Raw genomic sequence first — 24,510 nt, 5'->3', positions numbered from 1 at the left:
TCCCTGCCTCTTCCTCCACCAATGAAAGCCTCTTTTCAGAAGGGTATGTTTTAATTTGTCACATCAAGGCAATAAAAGGCAGCAATATATACTTTACCAGTTAACATTGTAATAACAGGTTTAAAAGGAGCAATTAAATGGTCGAGAGTCGTGCGTCTGCTTCCCCCACCCCCACCCCACTTTCTCTAAGCATTATTATTGCCACATCAACCAACTTCGCCCTATTGTCTCACTTCGCTCAGCTCCCTCCGGCCCTGCGAGTTTTATGGCGAAGTCTTTGTTGAGTAATCGACGTCTTTTACGCAAGCAGAGAGGGAGGTCTGCGCTTCAGCCAAAAGGGCCCCAGTTGATCGCCGCAGAGTTTCTCCCGACCCGCCTCCCAGGACAAAACAGCTTACAGTCTTTTAAAAGCTGTCTTTGGACTTGCTTACACAGGTATTAGGATCATATTCTAAATAATAAACGAAGCCCAACTGAACTCACTTCGGAGCAGACTGGGGCTGGATTGAGCTGCCTTTCAATTCTGTGCTCCGCCTTGGGGCGCGTTCAAGGCGGCCTATAGAAGAACAATGAAGCCAAACAAATCCATCGTGTCCAACGATCCGTATCTCAAAAATACGGATCCACATACAAATATTGGCAACCTGAAACTAAAAATGCAACAAAATACACTCCAACAGCTCATCTGAGGAAAAAAAAAACAACAAGTTTGCCTCGCACCTCCTCGTCACTTTCTCTAGATATGTAGTGATATCCATGTTAATCATTATTAACCTAATTGACTTAATTCCAAAATCTGGGTAGCGGCAAAGAGCAGGTTGGTAGACAAAGAAGCGCTTATTCCTGGGCCTTTCCCGAGAAACAGGATCCGTCTTCTTTAGGGTTAACGTCAGGCACCAGGCCGTGGGTTTGGGGTTTTTGCCAGGTGAAGGCTCTTCTGTTTCCCTCCTCGCGCTGCCAGCTTCAAATGGCAGAATAATAAGGCCCAGGGCGCAAGCAGGCGGGTTTCTTGAGCGAGTAACTCCTGCTGGAATGAATGGGGAGGCGGACGGGGCACCGTTTTAGCATTTCATTTGCCAGTACAAGGCAAGGTCCAGCTAACGTGGAGCACTTCTAGTGCAACTCTATCGTGCCTTGTCAAAAGCAAGGCGCACGGACTTCCAGGGCTCACTCCCAATCTCAGATAATATAGGACTTCAGCCTTAAGAGCTTCGAAATCGAAGGGCAATGCCACTCCAAAGGAGACCCGCGCAAGAAAACTTCCCAGTGGATCGTGCCCATATAGTGCTTACCTCTAGCCTTTCAATTTTAGGTTTTTTAAAAAAGAAGAAAAGTGTCATATATACTAACTCAATCATACAAACACTTATTTTTCCCCAATAAGAAACGTGGGAGAGGCGTCACAGATTATCTCAGCGACTTCACTACCGAAGCAGCATGAGAAAAGGACCCTCCGTCTCCCAACTCTCACCCACCTGCTTTCACAGAACCACACCGTTGGAAGGGACCAGGAGGGTCATCTAGTCCGACCCTCTTGCCCAACGTGGGGCTCCAACCTGCCACCCTGAGATTAAGAGTCGCATGCTATACTAACTGGGCTGTCCGCGTACTCAGGTGGAGGAGACCAGTGGGCCAAGCAAACTGCAACCAGGCGCTGCTGCAAAACAAGACCGTTTCCTTGGGTTAAATAATGCGCGTGTCCGGTTCGGTGCAAGGGGGTGCTACGATGCAGCGCAGCCTTAACCAGGCTGATGCGGTGGGAAACTCTCAGGTAAGTGTGCCTTAGGGGACGCCGCTATTACAGGCCCGACACCCTCGTGTCATGGCAATAAGCGGGCCAAGTTCTCGTAGAGTCCTGGTTAGTAAAAGCGCCGTTAGTTGGGAGGGTGCTGGATAGACCTATAGAAAAATGAGCTCCCTAGAGGAGCCTGCGGGGGTGGGGTGGGGGCAGGATCAGGTTAGAAGAATATATACAGTGGTACCTCGGGTTATAGACGCTTCAGGTTACAGATGCTTCAGGTTACAGACTCCGCTAACCCAGAAATAGTACCAGTTACAGATAGGTAGCCGTGTTGGTCTGCCATAGTCAAAACAAAATAAAAGAAAAAAATTCCTTCCAGTAGCACCTTAAAGACCAACTAAGTTAGTTCTAGGTATGAGCTTTCGTGTGCATGCACACTTCTTCAGATACACTGAAACAGAAGTCACCAGACCCTTCTATATAGTGAGAAGGTGGGGAGGGGTATTACTCAGAAGGGTGGTGGGAATGGGTGATTGGCAGATAGCTGTGATGAGCCTGTTGACGACTCAGAAATAGTACCTCGGGTTAAGAACTTTGCTTCAGGATGAGAACAGAAATCGTGCTCCGGTGGCGCAGCGGCAGCTGGAAGCCCCATTAGCTAAAGTGGTGCTTCAGGTTAAGAACAGTTTCGGGTTAAGAACAGACCTCCAGAACGAATTAAGTTCTTAACCCGAGGTACTACTGTAGTTCCGAAAGAAAAGGAAAGCTCAGCTGTCTTTAAGCTGGGCAGGATTTTCTCCGGCTCTCTGTCTAGACCAGCAGGGGAGCTTTGGGGCGGAAGGGAGCAACCCTAGAGGCACAACGGGTCAGTGCGCCCGGTTCCTTCGAGTCCACCCTACCCAGGGACTCGATTCCTGCATTGCAAGGGGTTGGGCTAGATGATCCCCGGGATCCCTCCATGATTCTAAGTGCCCACAGCCCAGCCCACCTGCAAGCAGCCCTGTTTACAACGTCCTCGCCATGCTTTTGCGGGAGAAGTGTAGCGGCGCCTCCTCCTCTCATTAGCTCTCCCAACAATGCCTCTCGGAGAAGACAGGCCGGGAGTGGGCCTGCGACTCTTAGATTTGCAGATCTTCCCTTTCCCTCTCTGCCCTTTCCGTTTTTCTCCCGCCTGCACATTACATTTCAGTCATGCTTTGCAGCAGAACACGATATCCCCCAAAGAACCCAAAGAAGAGACAGAGAGAGAGAGGGAGGGAGGGAGGGAGAGATACCCTGACAGCAACCATTAGTTAAGAAAAACCCTCGCGCAAGAGTATCAGCTAATTAAGATTCTGTTTAGCAATCCTGGATGGAATGTTAATGTTTCCCTCGGAAGGAGCGAGGAGGGAGGGAATGCAGTGGAAGGGGAGGGATAAACCCAAAACACCCCCAACATCACCACCTAGCCCTGTTTTCTGAAGAGGAATGCTGATGCAGGGTGATAACATCACTTGCTTGTGTCCAAGGTCTGCCCAAGCCTGTTAGAAAGCCATTATCTCAAATTACTCCTGTACTTCATTCGCTCCCTCTCCCTCTCTGGTTTGGGGCTGAGCGAGCTTCCCTCGGCGTTGCAGCGGTGCCTGGAGCCTGGCAAAAGCCAATACTCTCTGAGGGAGATGGAGTCTGAATCGAGCTTCTCTCTTTTTTTGCTTGGAACTGCTCTTGGCCTGTCCCCAAATCCTTGGGCAAATATAGCCCTCAATCGCTGCAAGCCCGATTAGGATCTCTCCGCTGGCGTCTGGGCCCCGTGTCCCCTGGGGGCTCAGCTGACCCCTTTGAAGCCCCTTCCTCTCTTGCTTACAGTGAAGTTGACATGATTAACTGGGGGTTTTTACAAGGCGAAGTTCGTTAGCTCCCAACACTCAACACCTTCAAGGGGTGGAGAAACAGGAGAGAGAATAAAAGGAAAATATACCCTGAGTTGACCTGCTGCACGTTTAGTTCCCTTGGGGCCTATTCACAGGAAGGTGGGGAACCAGGTAGGTGGCTGTACCACTTTGTACTGTGTGCGTTTGTGACATGAAGGAATGCACCTCTGTATAAAATGTTTCTGTGCACAGAAAGGCCTTCTGGCCTCTCCTACCCTTGCAATAGGCAGCCATTCTCTGAACAAGACATTTTGTGACATAGGGAGAAACATTCAGAGGTATGAAGTGCGAGCTGAAGTGGTACAACCCAGACACAGGTTGTTCACCTCCACGAGAACCAGGCCTTTGACATGATCTAGCCAAAATAAAGCAACTTTAATAGACTTGATGTTAATGGTGAAGTCCTTGCTCACCTCCCAGATCAAGGAGACGGAAACCACCTAACACTGACCAGTGTGCTGCTCTAACTTTCTACCCTGGAGAAACCTGATGCACTCTTTTAGCTTGGATGCCTTTTTATTGTTGTGGAGTTTCTTGATGGTTTCTTCAGATTGCAATGAGAATAATAGAAACTTCAAAGCCCTTACCAAGCCAGCATAAAAGGACCCCTGACCGTTAGGTCCAGTTGTGGCCGACTCTGGGGTTGCAGCGCTCATCTCGCTTTATTGTTACAGCTTCCCGGTCATGTGGCCAGCATGACTAAGCCACTTCTGGCAAACCAGAGCAGTGCATGGAAATGCCGTTTACCTTCCCGCCGGAGCGGTACCTATTTATCTACTTGTACTACCTATTTATCTACTTGCACTTTGACGTGCTTTTGAACTGCTAGGTTGGAAGGAGCAGGGACCGAGCAACGGGAGCTCCCCCCGTCGCGGGGATTCAAACCGCTGACCTTCTGATCAGCAAGTCCTAGGCTCTGTGGTTTAACCCACAGGGCCACCCGCATCCCCCCAACCCAGCATGCTTGGCCCCAAATTGTAGGTGGAGGACTGAGGCTGAGGACTGAGGCTGAAAGACAGCCTGGCCGATTCTGGGCTGGCTCACTAACATGAGCCATTCATGGGGCAACATGGGGGACTAGAACTTCAGAGACAGCAGAGAGAGGACTGCATTCCTTCAGGATGGATCTATGAGAGACTGCATGCCAATGATGGGCAGTGCCAAAGCCAGCAGGGTTTGGGGCCAGAGCCCAAAGTGGACAAGGTACCTCCTTCTCTCTCTTTTTCTGCCGCTTTCTTTCTCATTTCTTTGCGCTTTGACAACCATGTGTAATTAGGCCATTGGGCCACAGTCTACATCCAGGGTAGCCAAAATGGTGCCCTTGAAATGTTGTTAGACTACAGCTCCTGTCATCCCAAATCAGCATGACCAGTGGACATAGATGATGGAAGCTGTTGTCCTATGACAGCTGCTGGCCTGAAGACTCTCTAGATGGTCAGAGAGGGAAAGAAGAAAGCACCAGAGATGGTGCTGAGGAGGACAAGGTGAAGATGATGACAAGAATAAATCAGCGTGGACTGGAAACCAGCCACCAATGTTTTAGAAGAAAAGCCTCTTTGGGTGAAATAGTTGGCACCTTTTTTGCTTTCAGTAAATCCTTGAAGTTCCCTTATTTATTTATTCAGCTGGCCCTGAATGAGTTTGTGGCTGAAAATGGTTTATAAACCAGTGATTTTCCTACTCATAGATTCACGACCATATTCTTGCCCATATATTCTAGAGTTGTAGGGGCTACATTTTGTAACCAGACCATGAAACCAATACTTCCAATGGTGAGGTGACTAATGCGTGTATGGGGAGAAATCCTTTGAATGGCAGTTTATGAACAGACTTACAACCACAGACAGGCTGGCTGAATCCAAGTGTTTGGATCTCTATTTGTTTCTCAAAAAGCCAATTCATTCCTGCTGAAACCAATAAAACAAGAGACAAGTACTGCAGAATATATTAATCACATTGTGGAGTGGCCTGATTGACGGCTGTGCCGCAAAGTTAGCTGAGTTACAAAAGCTGTGAGACAGCAGAGAACCACTCTTGGTGAATTCATTGATTTGCAACCACTGAACCTGCAACTGCTACATCAGAAGAATTAGAGGACAGTAAACGAGCCACTCAGAAACTACCAGATATGTTCCTTCTTTCTTCCAAGGAGGGATTATAACATGGACATGCAGGGAAGCCAGGACAAATTGAGCTTGGGGCTTACGTTATCTTGGCATCGTGGCTCTGTGCTTTGGATAGTCTCCACAGAACACTGCTTGGAATTTGTGATATTGCATGGGGAGTGCCAATGGCTCCAGTTCAAGTTCCAGATTTGAAACTCAGGGCTGGCCCTACCGAAAGGCAGAGTGAGGCAACTGCCTCAGGCAGCCAGTGCCAGATTATTGCAGAGCAGTGGAGAGGTGTTGGACAACAGTGTGTGTCCTATGCAGACTATTCTGTACGCCTTAAGCTAACCTCTCTTCTTGCCTTCAGGCCCAGTAGAGGACACCTCCTCAGCACCAATGTTTAAAATGTCCAGTCAGCACCTGTAAGGGGAGTGGGTTCTAACTTGTCCTTTGCCGCAAGCATCAAAATGTGTTTAGCTGCTTCTCTTTGCATATGCAGAACATTTCAATGGTAAGGATATGGGAACAAGACTAAACAGAAAGAAATGAGGTCCCTATCTTGGACATGTTCAGGATTAAAGTTTTAAAAAGACAGTATCTCTAACATACTGTATTCTTGATATGCTTATCTTTTTATACCTCATAACCTTAGTGGACTTGAAAAATGAAAGTCAACCCCACTCGCTTTTAAACAAAGGTTTGTGGCTTTCACAATATCAGTTTTTCTAATAACAAATTCAGGTGGTCAAGTGCCTATCACTTAAGCATATAATCAATATATTTTAGTTTTAGAAGTTCATGGAGGGTATGCACCATAACAAAGCCCCTCAAACCTCTGTAAAGAATAATATCAAATCACTTCACAGATGGTTGCTTCCACATTAGGGTTTTTGAAGCAATGCATTTTTATTTTTGCAATCAGCTGGAAGCAGAAGCAAATATAGGTCTGTATTATCCAGCAGTTCTTGTTGACATGGTCAAGATCCTAATAATATATTTGTTCAGAAGTGGTAGTAGTCTGACTGCTCCCTGCAATTGAACCTTTCCTTATTTCCCTTAAGTAGCCAATTAGCTGCTTTCAGTTCCATGGGCCCATGGCATGCTTGAATTACAGAAGAAGTGCTCTGCTGGCTCAGAACAAAAGTTTATCCACCCCACCTTCCTGTTTCCCATAGTGACCTTCCAGATGGCTCAAGGAAACCCACAAACATGGCAGTAGTATCAGTAACTGGCATTCAGTGGCATAAGGCCTGTGAACTTGGAAGTTGATTGGCATCTGTCTATCTTGGGAGGCAATGGAAGAGTGTGCCATTGGAGGTGAAGTCAAATCATTGGAGAATTACAGTGCCTGCAGTGGCTGTAGAGACTGATACATAAGAGACATCTTTTGTTGCAGCTGGGGCAGAAGCAGGTATCCGTTTGTGCATGGCGTTTCTCTCTCTGCTCTCCTCCCATTGGTCATTCCTCCTCTTCCACTTTGGTCAAAATTGCTTCTTCGGAGTACAGAAAAGTTTCCAACCATGCTGATGACCTGACACTCATAAAGCTGTAACAGAGGAGTGACAGCTCATATAAGTGGCTCGAAAAACTCTATTGCGATTTCATAATAGCACAAACAGCAACAGTGTTCTTAATTGTGCTTGGAATTGGCCTTTATTTCTAACAAGAGCAAAGCTTCTAATCTTATCTCAGAACACATCTCTTCTGCCTGAACCCACCCCTTATCTCTACTCCCCAATTGCCAGTAGCCTTGCCTGTTACATTTATCCGATGCTTGATCTTCCAGCTGTGCTAGGAAAGCTCTCTTGGCCTGGGGTGGGTCAGGCACAGCTGCCGCGAACTGAAGGAGCCCCTCAGATTCTCCACTCCAGGACTATTTAAAAGTGGCCTTGGCACTAATGTAGATCCAGGTGTTATGTTGTGAACAAGACTTCACTTTCTGCTACCATCACATCCTCCCCACTTCTTAAATATTTATCCTGGCTCCTTGTCATACATCACTTCAAGTTTAAGCTTCATGCTGCCAGATTTAAACCTCTCCACCTCTGTGCTCCCGATCTAGATTTTCTCTGATGTCTCCTCTGACACCTTTCCTTGCTCCTCTGGTTCTGCATGTGCTTATCTACTCTCAGACACCCTCTAGCTCACTCTCTGTCTCTCATTTGCATCTCTGGGTGCTTCCAGACAGGTGCCTCGTGTGTGATCACGGTTCCTCATGCTTGCAAGGTTTTTGCAGTATCCACAAAATGTCGTTGGCATAAAAATGCCAATCTGTACCTCCACCACCCTTTAATCTGGATTTACCCTTTCTGGGGGTGGGGAATCTGGTAAGTAAAGTAAGCCATGTTACCAACTACCCATTTAAAAGTAAAGAGACCCCTGACCATTAGGTACAGTCGTGGACGACTCTGAGGTTGCACGCTCATCTCGCTTTATTGGCCAAGGGAGCTGGTGTACAGCTTGCAGGTCATGTGGCCAGCATGACAAAGCCGCTTCTGGCGAACCAGAGCAGCACACGGAAATGCTGTTTACCTTCCCGCCAGAGTGGTACCTATTTATCTACTTGCACTTTGACGTGCTTTCGAACTGCGAGCTTGGCAGAAGCAGGGACCGAGCAATGGGAGCTCACCCTCTTGAGGGGATTCGAACCGCTGACCTTCTGATCGACCTTCTGTGGTTTAACTCACAGCACTACCGGCATCCCAGAACTACCCATTTATGATACTTCAATTACTTATTTACAAATTCAGCCTCCAGCTGGAAGTCACTTTCCTCCTATGATGCTCACCCTTGTAGCAGCATCCTCCCCCTCTCCTTTTGTCAAGCTTCCCTGTTCCTTTTCCTTTCCATTTTTCATTTTCTCCACTTTCCTTCTTAAAATCAAGCCTTTACTTCACTGCCCCAGCTTCATTTTGCCTGCTTCTGCGCTCCCATCTGATTCTCCCCATTACTCAGCATCAGTATCTGATCGCCCTGCTCCTCCATCTTTGTCTTGCCTATCTGATATAGATTGTAAGCTCTTTGGGTAAGAACTGTATCAGTTTTTTGCCCTTTACAAAGATAGCCTTGCCACAGTTATACATGCTCTGGTAACCAGGTTGGATTACTGCAATGTGTTGCTCAGAAACTTCAGTTGATGTGGAATGCAGCAGCTGTTAACTGCAAGTGGCCAAACTGAACATATTCTGCAAGGGTTTAAAAATTTCCACTGTCTTCCAGTGTGTGCTTGGACTCAATTCAAAGTGCTGGTTCTGATAAAGCTGTTAGCTATAAAGCCCTTAATGTTTTTTGATCAGGGTATCTGAAGGATCATTTTCTCCCCGCATGCCCACCCCCTCCTGCCATGCTTTGTGGCTTCTCTCTGCATGTCCACAGAGGTAGGTTGTTGTTTAGTCGTTTAGTCATGTCCGACTCTTCGTGACCCCATGGACCAGAGCACGCCAGGCACTCCTGTCTTCCACTGCCTCCCGCACTTTGGTCAAACTCATGCTGGTAGCTTCGAGAACACTGTCCAACCATCTCGTCCTCTGTCGTCCCCTTCTCCTTGTGCTCTCCATCTTTCCCAACATCAGGGAGTCTTCTCTTCTCATGAGCCATGGTGTTCCCAGTAGTGATGTATGGAAGTGAGAGTTGGACCATAAAGGAGGCTGATTGCTGAAGAATTGATGCTTTTGAATTATGGTGCTGGAGGAGACTCTTGAGAGTCCCATGGACTGCAAGAAGATCAAACCGATCCATTCTGAAGGAAATCAGCCCTGAGTGCTCACTGGAAGGACAGATCCTGAAGCTGAGGCTCCAGTACTTTGGCCACCTCATGAGAAGAGAAGACTGCCTGGAAAAGACCCTGATGTTGGGAAAGATGGAGGGCACAAGGAGAAGAGGACAGAGGACGAGATGGTTGGTCAGTGTTCTCGAAGCTACCAGCATGTGTTTGACCAAGCTGCAGGAGGCAGTGGAAGACAGGAGTGCCTGGTGTGCTCTGGTCCATGGGGTCACGAAGAGTCGGACATGACTAAACGACTAAACAACAACAACAATAAGCTGTTAAATGCTTCCTACTCTTCATACTGGCTGACAGCACTAAGGATCTGAGCTAGAATCCCTCCTAACTCACTGAGCTGGCCCGTGGCCCATTAGCTGCCAGCTTCTCCTACCTGATCCCTGGCAACAGTTGTGTCCAGTGGAGAAAAAAACCCGTTCACTAAACACTAGGCTCCAATTTGCACACAGCGATTAAGTAAACCAAATGCCATCGTTCTGAAAATGCTAGCAAAAATGTTATTAATACAGTGAATTTTGAGAGGTGATTAAATGATTTAAATCTGAAATGTACTCCTTAAGAAATTCCTCAGAAACCATGGGAATCAGGTATGCTGTGCAGATACTTGTGAAATTCAGCTATAATTAATGCTAAACTGGAAAAAGCGACCCATCGTCCTTGGGTATTTTCTGGCATTCCCACCTGCTGGCTGTTCCCCTCTCCCGTCATTCAAAATATCTCTGTTAAGCTGAAATCTCCTGATTTGGATACCCTCCTCCTTCTTAAGTCTCATGCTGCTTTCTGCATAGGCTTTAATATCCCATGATTTACCTTAAAAGGCCTTGCCCCTCTGCTTGCATGTGAAGACCTCCCAAAACCACCCCCAAATGAAGACACAATAGACACAGATTTTAGTTTAAGGTTTTTGGCATTAAATTTTGGCCACAACTTTATGGATTACAGCATGTGAGTGATTGCTTAGGCATTGGTTCCAGACGACCTGAACCTGCACAGTGGCAGGAACAGGACTGACAAATGGAACCTCCAGAGGTCAGTAAGGGAAAACATACTGGGGGAGCGAGAACTTTGATCTCACAGCTCACCTCAGATGCTTCCAGGGGCTCTGGAGTGGCCCTTGCCCCTTAATAGGGTTCGGACAAAAGCAAGGCGAGCCCCTGAATTGCTTTAATGGAATTCCCTAGCAGCAGGCACAGCCAACCTTGTCCCCTCCCCAAAACATTGAACCCAAATGCCTAACTGCTAATCTTACAAAGTTGTGATGATTTGCTACACGGTAGGCAAAAACCAATTGGCACCAGCCAATCAGCCAAATGGCAAAATTCCTACCGGGCCCCTGCTCCAAAACAGATGCTCCCTAGACAGGCATAGCAAGGCCATAAGAACAACGCTAAATATAGGGAGAGGAGGGTGGGTGATTCACTGCACGTCACAAGAAAGTGAAACTCTCCAGCGACGTGCAGCAGCTTAAATAGCCCCTCAGCAGCCAATAGCCAACTCAACTGACCAAATTTCTGCCCCAGCAGCAGAGGGGCAACCAGTGGGGCGTTGTGGCCATCCAAATGGTCCCACCCCACAACAGGGAGGCAGTTTCTGGTGATCTCACCGCAACATGTGCCCTCCATGATGGAGGACCCGACTTCCAACCATGACCATATTATATGACCTGATTCCTGGCCACTTCATTGAAGTCGTTTCCCCCATGCCTCCCCCATCACTGTCATATGCCCCTTGTACATCCCTCTTTCTCATAGGGTCTTCTCACCATCTCTGTGCAGTTCACAGTGCTATCCTTTGGCAGTGATGGGCTGAAAATTTCTTCTGTGTCCCATCCCATCCCATCCCCCCACCCCACCCCCACCCCGCCCAACCATTCTCTTGCTAATCAACAGCTCAAAGAGGTCCTACTGACAATGACAGTAGATGCTCCCTCTGCAGGGAGCTAAAGTTAATGGAAGCCTTATTTAGGCTGACTAGACATTAAGTATGGTAGTCTTTGGAGGAGCTGGCTGGCTGATCAAAAGGCTATAACCTTATTTTGTAGCCTTTGTGAGGCTAGAGGGACAGAGTTCCTGCAGGGTTGTATCCTCTGGCTTAGAAGGTCCTGGAGCTTCTCCCTTTAAGGAATTAGACTGAACTTCAAGAGTCTTTCACTGTGCATTACAAGGTCCCTGTCTCATGGGTCGTGGTAGATTGTGTCTCTGAACACAAAGTGAAAATGGGAATGGTCCCAGCTTTAAACATTTATGCCCCCAATGCAGTTTCAGCCATTCCTTCATCGCATATGACTAGTGCCCCCAGACAGGGAGGGACATCTTCATAAACACATTCAAAGCATCCATGGCAGTGATGGATAAGCTACACCTGTGAGCTACATCCGGTTTCACACCTGCATCAGCAGTCCACAGATTTTCCTTGCTGGGCCAGGGCATTCTTGCCCAACAAGCATAGAAAGCACATTAAAGGTAAAGGTAAAGGTACCCCTGCCCGTACGGGCCAGTCTTGACAGACTCTGGGGTTGTGCGCCCATCTCACTTAAGAGGCCAGGGGCCAGCGCTGTCCGGAGACACTTCCGGGTCACGTGGCCAGCGTGACATCGCTGCTCTGGCGAGCCAGAGTCGCACACGGAAACGCCGTTTACCTTCCCGCTGGTAAGCGGTCCCTATTTATCTACTTGCACCCGGAGGTGCTTTCCAACTGCTAGGTTGGCAGGCGCTGGGACCGAGCAGCGGGAGCGCACCCCGCCGCAGGGATTCGAACCACCGACCTTCTGATCGGCAAGCCCTAGGCGCTGAGGCTTTAACCCACAGCGCCACCTGTGGGCGCACATTAAACCACCACAAAAGTGGAAAATTTAGCTAAGTTCCTGATTCTGAAATATAGATGCGAAGCATGTCATCTGTGCGACTGAAATAATGGCTGCTTCTCTTCCTTATCATTTTGTAACACCATATTGTGAGAAAGAAGATGTAAGTATCAACATTTTGGGGGGATGACAGTGGCTTGGAAATAACTCCTTGGCAACCAGATGCTGGCTTGAAGCTTTTTCCTTTGGAAGGCTTTGTATCACATGATGCTTCCCTGGAGTGGCTCTCCAGGGTTTGGAATTCATTTCATTAGAATGCTGGAGAAGGTTTTTGACAGCAAACCCAATTGAATTAGACACAAGTTCATTTGCACAGATTTCTGAGGCCAGGAACAGAAAATAGAGGAAACAGCATTTATCCTGTAGTTGGTTTGTTAAAAATGTTTAAATAATTGCAATAGTTGTTTTGTTTTTTTTTTTAAGTAGAAGGACTAAGGCTGCAATTATTCTGTACGCACCTGACCGGGAGCAAGTCCAATTGAATATAATGGAGCTTACCTCTGAGCAGAATGCATAGGTTTGTACTGTAAAACTGCAATTCCATGCAAACTTACTTGGGAGCCAGGATGGAAGGCAATTTTTTGGGTGTAACTTTTTAAATATGAATTTGCACTTTCCAAATCAATGCATCAACCAAAACATACCTGTCAGGGGCTCAGGAGCAGAGGCACAGGGGAGAGAGGAAATGGAGTGCGAAGGGGAAGAATCTGAGGGCAGCGTAGGGGAGTATGAGAGTGGCCCGAGAGATTCCATGAGCTTCTCCAGCGAATCAGAAGATTCCCAGAGGGGGGCGCCTACGGCCAGGGCAAGGGGGGTCCCAGGGGGGACACACCAGAAGCAAGGGGCCAGCGGGGACTCCCAAAGCAGCAGCGAGAGATCAGGACCAGCTCCTCCACCAGAGCGTAGTGGGGGGGAAGAGTCCCATGTATCAGGACCAGCTTCTCCTCCAGCAGGGAGAGAAGATGAATCAGGGCTGGCCACGCCTCCATCACAGAGTGAGGGAACGGAGGGGAGGTCAGGTCCAGCTAGCCTCTCCGAAGGGGGAAGCAGTGACAGGAGCAGTGTAACGGTCAGGAGAAAGGTTGCCGGCTGGGCGCGCGCGCCAAGTTCGAATGTACAGGCGCGCGGCACAGCAGGTAACCCGGATTGGGAACCAGGTCCTAAAGCCCGCCGGAGGCAGGGGGAAGACTCAGGGGACTCAGCGTCAGAAGAGTCTAGAAAGGGCAAGACCCCAGCGGACAGGCGGACCCAGAGGAGGAAAGAGCAAAGGAAGAGGTGGAGCAAGGCTAGAGTCTTAAACTGGTGTCTGGGGGGAGGAGATTCAGACGGAGCTTCAGCGGTCTAGGGTTTAAGACGTAGGGCTGCACACCGCGGCTTTGAAATCGAAACTGCGTTTCAATACAGACTTTTGTACATAACAACGGACTGGCGTTGGTCCTTTGTGAGCTGGGACCTCGGGCAGCTCTGACAATACCCTTCAAAATTTGCACTCCTCCTGATTTTGTGATTCAGTTCTCTAATAAAAAACATGTATATAAGGGAAAAGTGCATTAAAATGTGTATATATGTGAAAATAACGTAAAAACGCATGTATTAGGATAAATACGCATGAATTGCAAACTGATGAAGAAGTGGCATGAATCCATCTTTACCTAGGAGTAAATGCCATTGAACACAGCAGAACATACTCTACTCAAAGAGTAGAGTTGCTCTGCATTTCTGAATAAGCTGATTGTAAAGCCATGTGACACTTTCTGAGACTTGCCTGCCTTTTGGGGCAACTGTCTTTCAGCAAATCCACACAGGAATATTAGTCTTTTTGCATTTAATCACCAAATACTAACAATGAACTATTCACTTCATTAAAGGCGCTCAGAAATTCTGGCCAGCTGTTCCATGCCACTTGGCTGAGGACAAGGTGGAGAAAGATGAGCAATCCAATCCTCCGTTGCATCCAGTGTGTAATTTTGCCACACAATTAGATTTTCATCATTTGATTGCTAAACTAGAATCAGAACCCAAGATGGCCCTTTTGATGGTTCCTGGGCTTAAATTCTGACACATTTCCATTCACGTTGTTAATACCAGAGATTTTGGGAACAGTTTCCAATGAGTTATTTAAAAGTATTTTCCTGTATAGTCATCACTTGAATGGAAAAAGGCATTATTCATGTTGAATTAGGACTGAACTGAAACATTATTATTTTTTTGCAGATATTTCTGGCTGTGGCAAAACTTAAACTCCTTTCACTAGTTCTTTTGCCATCCATTATGCACAGAGTAAAATTGTATAATTGGTAAAATATAATGATAATCTGGAAATTAGGATGTCCAGATTGGGGAAGGTAGAATATGGGAAACCTAACTAAGGCTGCTGTGCAAATCAGGTGACCATGGGATGCGGGTGGCACTGTGGGTTAAACCACAGAGCCTAGGACCTGCCAATCAGAAGATCAGCAGTTCGAATCCCTGCAATGGGGTGAGCTCCTGTTGTTCAGTCCCTGCTCCTGCCAACCTAGCAGTTCAAAAGCACGTCAAAGTACAAGTAGATAAATAGGTACTGCTCCAGTGGGAATGTAAACGGCATTTCCGTGCGCTGCTCTGGTTTGCCAGAAGCGGCTTAGTCATGCTGGCCACATGACCTGGAAGCTGTACGCCGGCTCCCTCGGCCAATAAAGCGAGATGAGCGCTGCAACCCAAGAGTCGGTCACGACTGGACCTAATGGTCAGGGGTCCCTTTACCTTTACCTTTAACTAAGGTTGCTGTGCAAATGAGGTGACCACCAGGTGCTTGAAATGCTTGAAATCTGCAACATGGTGATTTCTCCCCACCCATCCACACAGTATGAGCTTGGGATTTTAATATTCAAATAAGGCAGACAGCAGAGGACTGGTCTACTAGTACCCAATGCATTTGCAGGTTCTTCTCCAGGTCCTAGGTTTCCCAGACACCATCTGTTACATTCTCTTCTGTTCATTCTTTCTTATGATACTTGTAGAGTAGTTTAGGAAAAGGAAGAGTTCAGCCAACAGCTGCATTCACTTGTAGACATCTGGAACTTTATTACAGAGGATGGTAGAACGTGACCAGGTGCCGCCTATGATCGCCAATAGCTTGTCAATGCTCTGATCTCCAGAAACCTGCATCCCATATGTGCCTTCCAATGCAAGTGGACCAATAAGAGAAACCGTGGCTCATACAGACCAGGTTTTTGTTTTTTTAAAAAAAGCATCTAGCATGTTTTAATCTTTTGGCATAGCATAAAGGCATCACTGCATGCAAGCCATGTTGCTATTAACAGAAAGAATCCCGCTTCACTTTTAGAACATTTGATCTTAGAAGTCCCCTAGAGATACAAAGACTTATTCAGCACAAGTGATTGAAGGATGCTTCCCATTTAACAAGCAGAAAATGCTCTGGTTTTCCTGTAGTTTGTCCCATATTTAAAATTTTTGCAAAGTGCTGTTGTTTTTTAAATGCATGACATCTGCTTTGGTTGAAAGCAGTATTCATGGCCTGGACTTTGCTTTATCATTATTGATGTATCGTTTAACAACATAGTTTGTATTTTTTAACAGCTTGGGGAAAAGTTGGAGCAAAAGGGGCAGACAGTGTTTTGCAAGCTCTGCAAACAGAATGAGGCAGCAGCAAACATATATGTTAGAATGGATCGCAGGAGATCTTCCATAAAACTGGTTAATGAGGGATGCTTTAACATGGCTGAGCAGATGGGATAGAAGTCCTGAACTTTTCTCCCAGAAGCAACTCATCCTCAGCTGATTTTCTCCTAGTGGGACTTCAAGACCAGAAGTCACCCCTGTGAGGAGAAAAATAGGAGAATATACAATAGAGCAGGTAAGAAGGAAGTAGTCACACACAGCTTGGCAGTGCAGGGGGTGGGCAACTTGCCACCCTAGGACCACTGTGGCTCAAAAACACTATGCAAGTGATCGTCACAGAGCAAGCCAGGCATTAAACCACACAGTTCAGAGTTGGAGTTAATTCTTTATTAGCAAAAACACGATCTTCACAGCCTTGGCTGAGTGTCAGGCCTAATAAGCAGAGAAGCTCATTCCCTGTGGGACTCAGTTGCCAAGACAAAAGTTCCCTGCCTGTCTATGTATTCTCCTCTTCAGGGCTTCGCAAAGGCGATTGGAAACTGCGCCTGAGTGCAGCCAATCTCTCCTTGGCCAGAAGAGACATGAAGACATGGAGAAGGGCAGCTTGTCTCAGCAGGAGGGAGAGGGGGACACTTGTGACTCTTCCCCAGTCTGACAATCTCTGCATCTTTACCACCCTCCTCAAACTTGCCAGCTTCAGTTCCTGATTAGGGACTTCTCTCTGCCACAGACTCCTGTGCTATTCAATTTTTATCCTAGGGTTGGGTTCTCCACCAACAAACCTACATTCATGGTCTTCGCAAGGTAGTTAAAGATAGTAGCAAGAATAGTTAGGCCTGTGGGACAAAGCAGTGATGCATGTCCCCACTTCATTTGTTGTCCTCCATGAGATCTTAATCGCATAGAGTGGGAGAGGGAGGTCCTGCATGCTGGGTTTGAAGGAATGGGTTTCCCAAACCCAGAACTGACTGTGCAGGCAGTTTGAAATAGGCACTAAAATCCCTATTTTTCCTTAGCGAAAATCCATTAACTTGAGCTCTGAGTCAATGTATAAACAAAAACCCGGCTGTATAAACAAGTGCTCAGAGCCCTCTCCTTTATCAGTTTGTGATGGCAAGGATGGCCTTGACTGTACCAGTAGAACAGGGAAGACACGTCAGTGCCTTATCTTATATCCTGACCACAAAAGACGCACAGACCTAGTTTGGGAACAGCGCCAGAGGGTGTTCTTGGAGATGGTGACCTCTTGCTCCAAGATAAGAGTGGGAACAGGAAGATCCTTTTATGGTCAAAGTATAGGAAGGAATACCCTTTTATGGTTAAGAGTGCCGGAGGAGGAACATCTGTGATGTCAACCTGCGTGTACAAGCTGACGTGGCTGGATTCCTGGGGAAGGGGGGAGAGGGTGCCTGGAAGATATATATACTGCATGTAATCTCTCATTTCTTTGGACTTGCTGTGGACTGACCACGCAAGTGCTTTTCTGCTGCTCCGGAGAGCAGGAATAAAGAACTCTTTCTTTGAACCAACCCTCAGTGTCATTTGACTTCCTTCCTCCCGTCCGAGAGCAACGCAGAGCCCACCAATCGGTAAAGTCGAATAAGGCTACAGGTTGAGAGGACCATGTTGCACATGTCTAGAATTCCCTTGAGATGTGGAATTCTGATTGCACTGAGCTCCACATCACTGGGAAAGACTCTCTACACACAGCAGGTTCCCTTCTACAGATGTGGCATGGCCAACCTGTGGACAACAGGGGGAAGGGCCAGTGGGACAAATCCCATTTATAATTGTTTATGGTTCTGTGAAGGATAACACACGAAGGGGCACAGAACCCCAGGATAGATAGAGAGAGGGAACTTGTGGCCCTTCAGATGTTACAGGACTTCAGCTCCCATAGACAATGGTCAGGAGTGATACTGGATACAATATACAATTTTCATCATGGGAAAAGTTATGGAGGGAAGATTTAAAATGTACCGCATGCTGTACGTTGAAGGAGAATTATATGAGAATGATGTTTCATTTGGTATCTAACTCCTACTAAAATAGCAAAAATGTATAGAAGTGCTACAAATATTTGCTGGAAGTGCAAAGAGAAGGAAGGCACATTCCACCATATATGGTGGACGTGCAAGATGACAAAAGCATATTGGGAAATGATTTATAATGAGTTGAAGAAAATGTTTAAAATAACCTTTGTTGGAAAAACCAGAAGCTTTCTTATTAGGAATTTTAGGTCCAGAACTACTAAAGGAACAGAAAAGACTGTTTATGTATGCTACGACAGCTGCACCGATGCTGTCGGCCCAGAGATGGAAGGAAGATAAAGTACCTACCAAAGAAGAATGGTTAACAAAGATGATGGACTATGCCAAAATGGCATAAGTGACGGGGAAGATTAGAAACCAAGAAGATGATTAATTTAATAAAGAATGGGGAAAATTTATAAGTTACTTAAAAGAACACTGTAAACAATTAAAAACATTGGTAGGATTTTAAAAACACTTGCAATGTAACAAGAACTATGGTAAGGACTGAGTGTTAAGGAAACATGGAGAACAATATACGATGCAGTTGGAAAAGAATAACTACGGGAACCATGAAGGAGTGGAGGGAAGGCAAGGGATTCAGAGAATCCTATGTGTATTTGATTATGATTTACATGTGATTCTAATTGTTAAATGTAAAACTGAATAAAAATATTTTTTTTAAAAAAGGCAATGGTCAGGAGCTGTAGTCCAACAGCTTCTGAAGGGGGACCATTTCCCCCATCTCTGCCCCATCAGTGCTGAACCAGATGGATTCTTGGCCTGACCCAGTGAGGATATTCTTCTGTTCTGACATTCACATGTTACACCCAGGGCTGGATTTAGGTTTGACTAGGCCCTAAGCTACTGAAGGTAGTGAGGCCCTTTATATGTCCAGCTGTCCTTTGTCAACAACAAATTGTCGCTGTTTTCTGTGCTGAATATATGCTGTATGGTAATTTATGGATCTAATAGGTATCTAAAGCCATTTGCACATAACAAAATATGTATTTAATCAAAGTAATTGTTGAACTGAAATACAATTAAGAAGAAGTATATCAACAGTGAAATAAAATTAAGAAGAAGTATATTGGGCGGGGGGGGGGGGGGGTCCAAGAGAGTGGGACCCTAAGCTATAGCTTGTTTAGCTTATGCATAAATCCGGTACTGGCTATACCACGTTAGACCTAATAATAATAACAATAACAACAACAACAACAACAACAACAACAACAATAATAATATTTATACCCTGCCCATCTGGATGGGCTTCCCCAGCCACTCTGGGTGGCTTTCAACAAAATATTAAAATACAGTAATGCATCAAACATTAAAAGCTTCCCTAAACAGGGCTGCCTTCAGATGTCTTCTAAAAGTCTGGTAGTTCTTTTTCTCTTTAACGTCTGGTGGGAGGGCGTTCCACAGGGTGGGTGCCACTACCAAGAAGGCCCTCTGCCTGGTTCCCTGTAACTTGGCTTCTCACAGTGAGGGAACCACCAGAAGGCCCTCGGCGCTGGACCTCAGTGTCCGGGTGGAACGATGGGGGTGGAGACGCTCCTTCAGGTATACTGGACCGAGGCCATTTAGGGCTTTAAAGGTCAGCAACAACACTTTGAATTGTGCTCAGAAATGTACTGGGAGCCAATGTAGGCCTTTCAGTACCGGTGTTATGTGGTCACGGCGGCCGCTCCCAGTCACCAGTCTAGCTGCTGCATTCTGGATTAGTTGTAGTTTCCGGGTCACTTTCAAAGGTAGCCCCACATAGAGCGCATTGCAGTAATCCAAGCAAGAGATAACTAGAGCATGCACCACTACGGTGAGACAGTCCGCGGGCAGGTAGGGTCTCAGCCTGCGTACCAGAAGGAGCTGGTAAACAGTTGCCCTGGACACAGAATTGACCTGCGCCTCCATGAACAGCTGTGAGTCCAAAATGACTCCCAGGCTGCGGACCTGGTCCTTAAGGGGCACAGTTACCTCATTCAGGACCAGGGAGTCCTCCACACCTGCCTGCCTCCTGTCCCCCCAAAACATAGCCGTCAACTTACAGATTTGAAAATAAGGGACTAGCAGCCTTGAAAATAAGGGACCAGCAGCCAAAATAAGGGACCAGCAACCTCACCTGTTCCAGGCACTCCAATCTTCCTGTCCTCCTGCAGTCTGGTCAAACTCATGCTGGTAGCTTCGAGAACACTGTCCAACCAACTTTGTAACCAGAGGTTCAACTGAACAGAATCTGAATCACATGCACCACAAGGCCTATGCAGCCTCCACTTAAGATGGCTCCCCGGCCTGGCTTTGCACTGCAAAATTTGCAGCAGCATGTGCAACAAAATGGTGTCCAGCATTCAAAAACCTCCTCAGCTTGCATTAACTAGCCACACACAAGGCATGCAAGCTCCACCCCCCCAGTCGTTCTTAGACTTCTTATTGGGTGAGCAACACAGCTAAGCAACACAGTTGGAGCCTCCCTCCTCCCTGGCCGGCAGGGAGGGAGGGAGAGGAGCTGCTTCCTTTGAAATTTAAGGGACATCATTTAAGGGACATCCATCAATAAGGGTCAGCAGCGGGACATGGCGCTGGAATAAGGGACTGTCCCTTCAAATAAGGGACACTTGACAGCTATGCCCCAAAACAGTACTTCTCTCTTGTCAGGATTCAACCTCAATCTGTTAGCCGCCATCCATCCTCCAACCACCTCCAGACACTCACACAGGCCTTTCACCACCGTTACTGGTTCTGATTTGAAAGAGAGGTAGAACTGGGTATCATCCGCATACTGATGAACACCCAGCCCAAACCTCCTGATGATCTCTCCCAGTGACTGCATGTAAATGTTGAAAAGCATGGGGGAGAGGACAGAACCCTGAGGCACCCCACAAATGAGAGCCCAGGGGTCTGAACACTCATCCCCCACCACCACTTTCTGAACACGGCCCAGGAGGAAGGAGATGTGCCAGAGATGTGCTGCTTTGGACAAATCATTGTGTTGCTAAGCATGCAGCTGACTCAGACAAGCAAACCAAGTTGTATTCTGTGGGGGGGGGGGAGAGAAATGACTTTTTTAAAAAATCTCAGCTGAAGAAAATCTCTTCCAACCCCCACATATTTCAGCAGATCAGACGAAGCAGAAAGCTAGGACAAAGGCTTTCTGAGGACTGCTTCACACATACGTATACATCACATGTGTACATCACTTGACATCCCAACACTGAAAGTACTGTATTTTTCGTGCTATAGGATGCACTGGACAATAGGGCGCACCTTGTTTTAGAGAGGGAGAACAGGAAAAAAATTCTCCCCCTCTCTGCGCAGCGTCCCTTCAGCGAAGCAGTAGGAGAAATGGAGCCCCTTCCATTTCTCCTCCCACTTAGCTGAAGGGGCGCTGCGCAGAGAGGGAAAACTGTGCAGCGCCTCTCCAGCGAAGCGAAGCCTGGAGAGCAAGAGGGATCAGTGTGCACCGACCCCTCTCGCTCTCCAGGCTTCAGGCGGCTATCCGCAAGCCTTCAGAGCGCAGTGGGAACCCCTGCTATGCTCTGAAGGCTTGCGGATAGCTGCCTGAAGCCCCCAGTGTGCAGTTGGAGTTCCCACTGCGCTCTGGGGGCTTCAGGCGGCTTCAGCGAAAGCAACACACAGCCTCCGGAGCATGGGGGGAGCTCTCCCTCTGCGTTTCGGAGGCTTCGAGTTGCTATCGCTGAATCCAAGGAGCCTGCATTCGCTCCATAAGACGCACACACATTTCCCCTTAATTTTTGAAGGGGAAAAAGCGCGTCTTATAGAGCGAAAAATACGGTACTGTCAGAAGCAAGGGCAAGTTGATCCCAGTCACAGGCTGAAGAGTCAGGGACCAGTGGGGAGTTACATCCCTCCTGAAAATGCTTTGCTTCAGTGAACCCTTTGGCTCCTTTTAGTCATTTTCACCCCCAGCTGAAATGAAGCTTCATATTGTTCCTTTTCCTGCTGTTTTTTCCTGTTCTGTGAGCATTTATAAGCTCCTCAGGACTGGAACATGTCTTTTTCCTCCTGCTATGTCCACTGAGGGCTCTGAATAAATAAAGGTAAAGGGACCCCTGAACATTAAGTCCAGTCGCGGACGACTCTGGCGTTGCGGCGCTCATCTCACTTTATTGGCCGAGGAAACCGGCGTACAGCTTCCGGGTCATGTGGCCAGCATGACTAAGCCGCTTCTGGCAAACCAGAGCAGCACACGGAAACACCGTTTACCTTCCCGCCGGGCTTTTGAACTGCTAGGTTGGCAGGAGCAGGGAGCGAGCAACGGGAGTTCACCCTGTTGCGGGGATTCGAACCGCCGACCTTCTGATCGGCAAGTCTTAGGCTCTGTGGTTTAACCCACAGCGCCACTCGCATCCCGAATAAATAAATAATAGTCAATAACAATGAATAATAATAAACTGTGTCGATAAGCCCACCTTTCAAAGTCCACCCCATTCCAATTTCTGGCAATAGTAAGTTCTGACTCTTTAGAGCAGGGTGGGGAACCTTTAAACCTCCAGGTGCTGCTAAACGACAAGTCCCATCATCCATAGCAAGGTTAGCCAATGTTCAGGAGTGATGGAAGTTGTAGTTCAACAACATCTGGAGGGTCAAAGGTTCTCCACACTTGGTTTAGAGGAGGAGGACCAAAATCTAAGATCCTAGGGTAGGAAAAGATATGACTTTGGAAGATCACTACAGATTATGGCTGTGTATGCACCATTTGTGATGGCAAAGTAGGAACTAGGTACCAGGGAACACAGGTCGACTTACTTATTCACAGAGATACCCTGCATACATTTTCAAAGCAATAACTTTTGGGGGTTGGTCTCATGGGGATTTGAAGGAGCCTTGTAGGGAATCAAATAGTTAAAACATTTTCTTCTGATCTCCAACCTAAATTTATTAACGGAAGAATTTATAGCCACTGGCTCTTGTACTTGCAGGCTCCTTTAACCTCAAAGACTCTTCCCCTTCATTGTGTTAACCTACAAGGCGGCAAGACAAAAGCAGTTGGCTGAAGCCTTTAAAGAGAAAAATGTGTCATTTTAATGACTCCAAAAGTGAAACTGCTCTGGGGCAAAATGTCCGTGGAACTATTTAAGAGGCTCCAGGCTCATCAGGCTCCTAATATCATCGTTTGACACATTTGAACAGGCACTTTAACTAGAATAATCACTACTGCTGCCTATAACAAAGATAAGAAATTAGTTGTTTGCTTAAACTTAAAAGGATTTCATCACGAAAATGGAAGCTATCAGATGTATGGACGGGGCATAAATATGCCAGGTGTTGTACTGGGCTGTTGAAGGTGCATAGTAGTGTATTATTACATAGATTTATGGCACAACACTCTGTGAAGGCAGGCAGCGGCAGAACTTCTTGGCTAGGGAGCCTTTTTTCTCCACTTAGGTAAAGATAACCAGAAGAGACTGTATATTTTATGTTGCTGAAAGTGCAGGCTAATAAACCAGGTGATGAGTCCTATGGTATTTCCTTTATCCCACAGTTTCCCAAAGTTTAAATATGTGGGGTGCAGGTTTAGCTATATTTTTCTGAATGAAAACAGGAAGGGCATCTAATTCTTAACACTCAGAAACAGGGATCCATTTAAAAAAACACAAAAAACTTTGATTAGCTCCCAGAACAATGGACAAGTATTCTTTACATTCGCATCCAGGAAATGTGCTGCGAAAATGCATAGCTGTCAAGTGTCCCTTATTTGAAGGGACAGTCCCTTATTCCAGCGCCATGTCCCGCTGCTGTCCCTTATTGATAGATGTCCCTTAAATGTCCCTTAAATGATGTCCCTTAAATTTCAAAGGAAGCAGCTCCTCTCCCTCCCGGCTAGGGAGGAGGGAGGTTCCAACTGTGTTGCTTGGCTGTGTTGCTCACCCAATAAGAAGTCTAAGAACGACTGGGGGGGTGGAGCTTGCATGCCTTGTGCATGGCTAGTTAATGCAAGCTGAGGAGGTTTTTGAATGCTGGACGCCATTTTGTTGCACATGCTGCTGCAAACTTTGCAGTGCAAAGCCAGGCCGGGGAGCTATCGTAAGTTGAGGCTGCATAGGCCTTGTGGTGCATGTGATTCAGATTCTGTTCAGTTGAACCTCTGGTTACAAAGTTGGTTGGACAGTGTTCTCGAAGCTACCAGCATGAGTTTGACCAGACTGCAGGAGGACAGGAAGACTGGAGTGCCTGGAACAAGTGAGGCTGCAGGTCCCTTATTTTGGCTACTGGTCCCTTATTTTCAAGGCTGCTGGTCCCTTATTTTCAAATCTGTAAGTTGACAGCTATGGAAAATGGTGTCAGGGCGGATTTTTGCTGAATCGGCAAAATGTCCAGGAAAACCTGTATGTATGGCAAGTAGGGTTCCCCCCACCCCTGCTGAAAATATCCCCCAAAAGCCCTAAACTACTTTTAGGGGGGAAATGTCCCCCACAAATTCAACTTTGACCAAAAAAG

The 24,510-nt window shown here is 46.9% G+C and overlaps 1 long non-coding RNA gene across 2 annotated transcripts in view; it reads left to right on the top strand.

The window, feature by feature from the left end:
* The window catches only part of LOC307220272, a 331,896-nt gene extending 313,161 nt beyond the window's left edge, over positions 1 to 18,735 (top strand). Inside the window, exons 1-3 of one of the 2 annotated variants that reach the window (XR_013840806.1) lie at positions 14,043 to 14,790; positions 15,180 to 16,957; positions 17,636 to 18,735. This is a non-coding gene — a long non-coding RNA (uncharacterized lncRNA). Of the gene's footprint in view, positions 1 to 14,042; positions 14,791 to 14,901; positions 16,958 to 17,635 lie in introns of those variants that run through there. The other variant, XR_013840805.1, reaches the window with a different exon arrangement.
* Positions 18,736 to 24,510: the final 5,775 nt, after the last annotated feature.

This window comes from Podarcis cretensis (genome assembly GCF_951804945.1).
Source record: "Podarcis cretensis genome assembly, chromosome: 7".
In the NCBI taxonomy this organism is placed as follows: domain Eukaryota; kingdom Metazoa; phylum Chordata; class Lepidosauria; order Squamata; family Lacertidae; genus Podarcis; species Podarcis cretensis.
The sequence above is the reverse complement of the archived record's forward strand: the minus strand, read 5'-3'. Positions and strand labels throughout refer to the sequence as shown.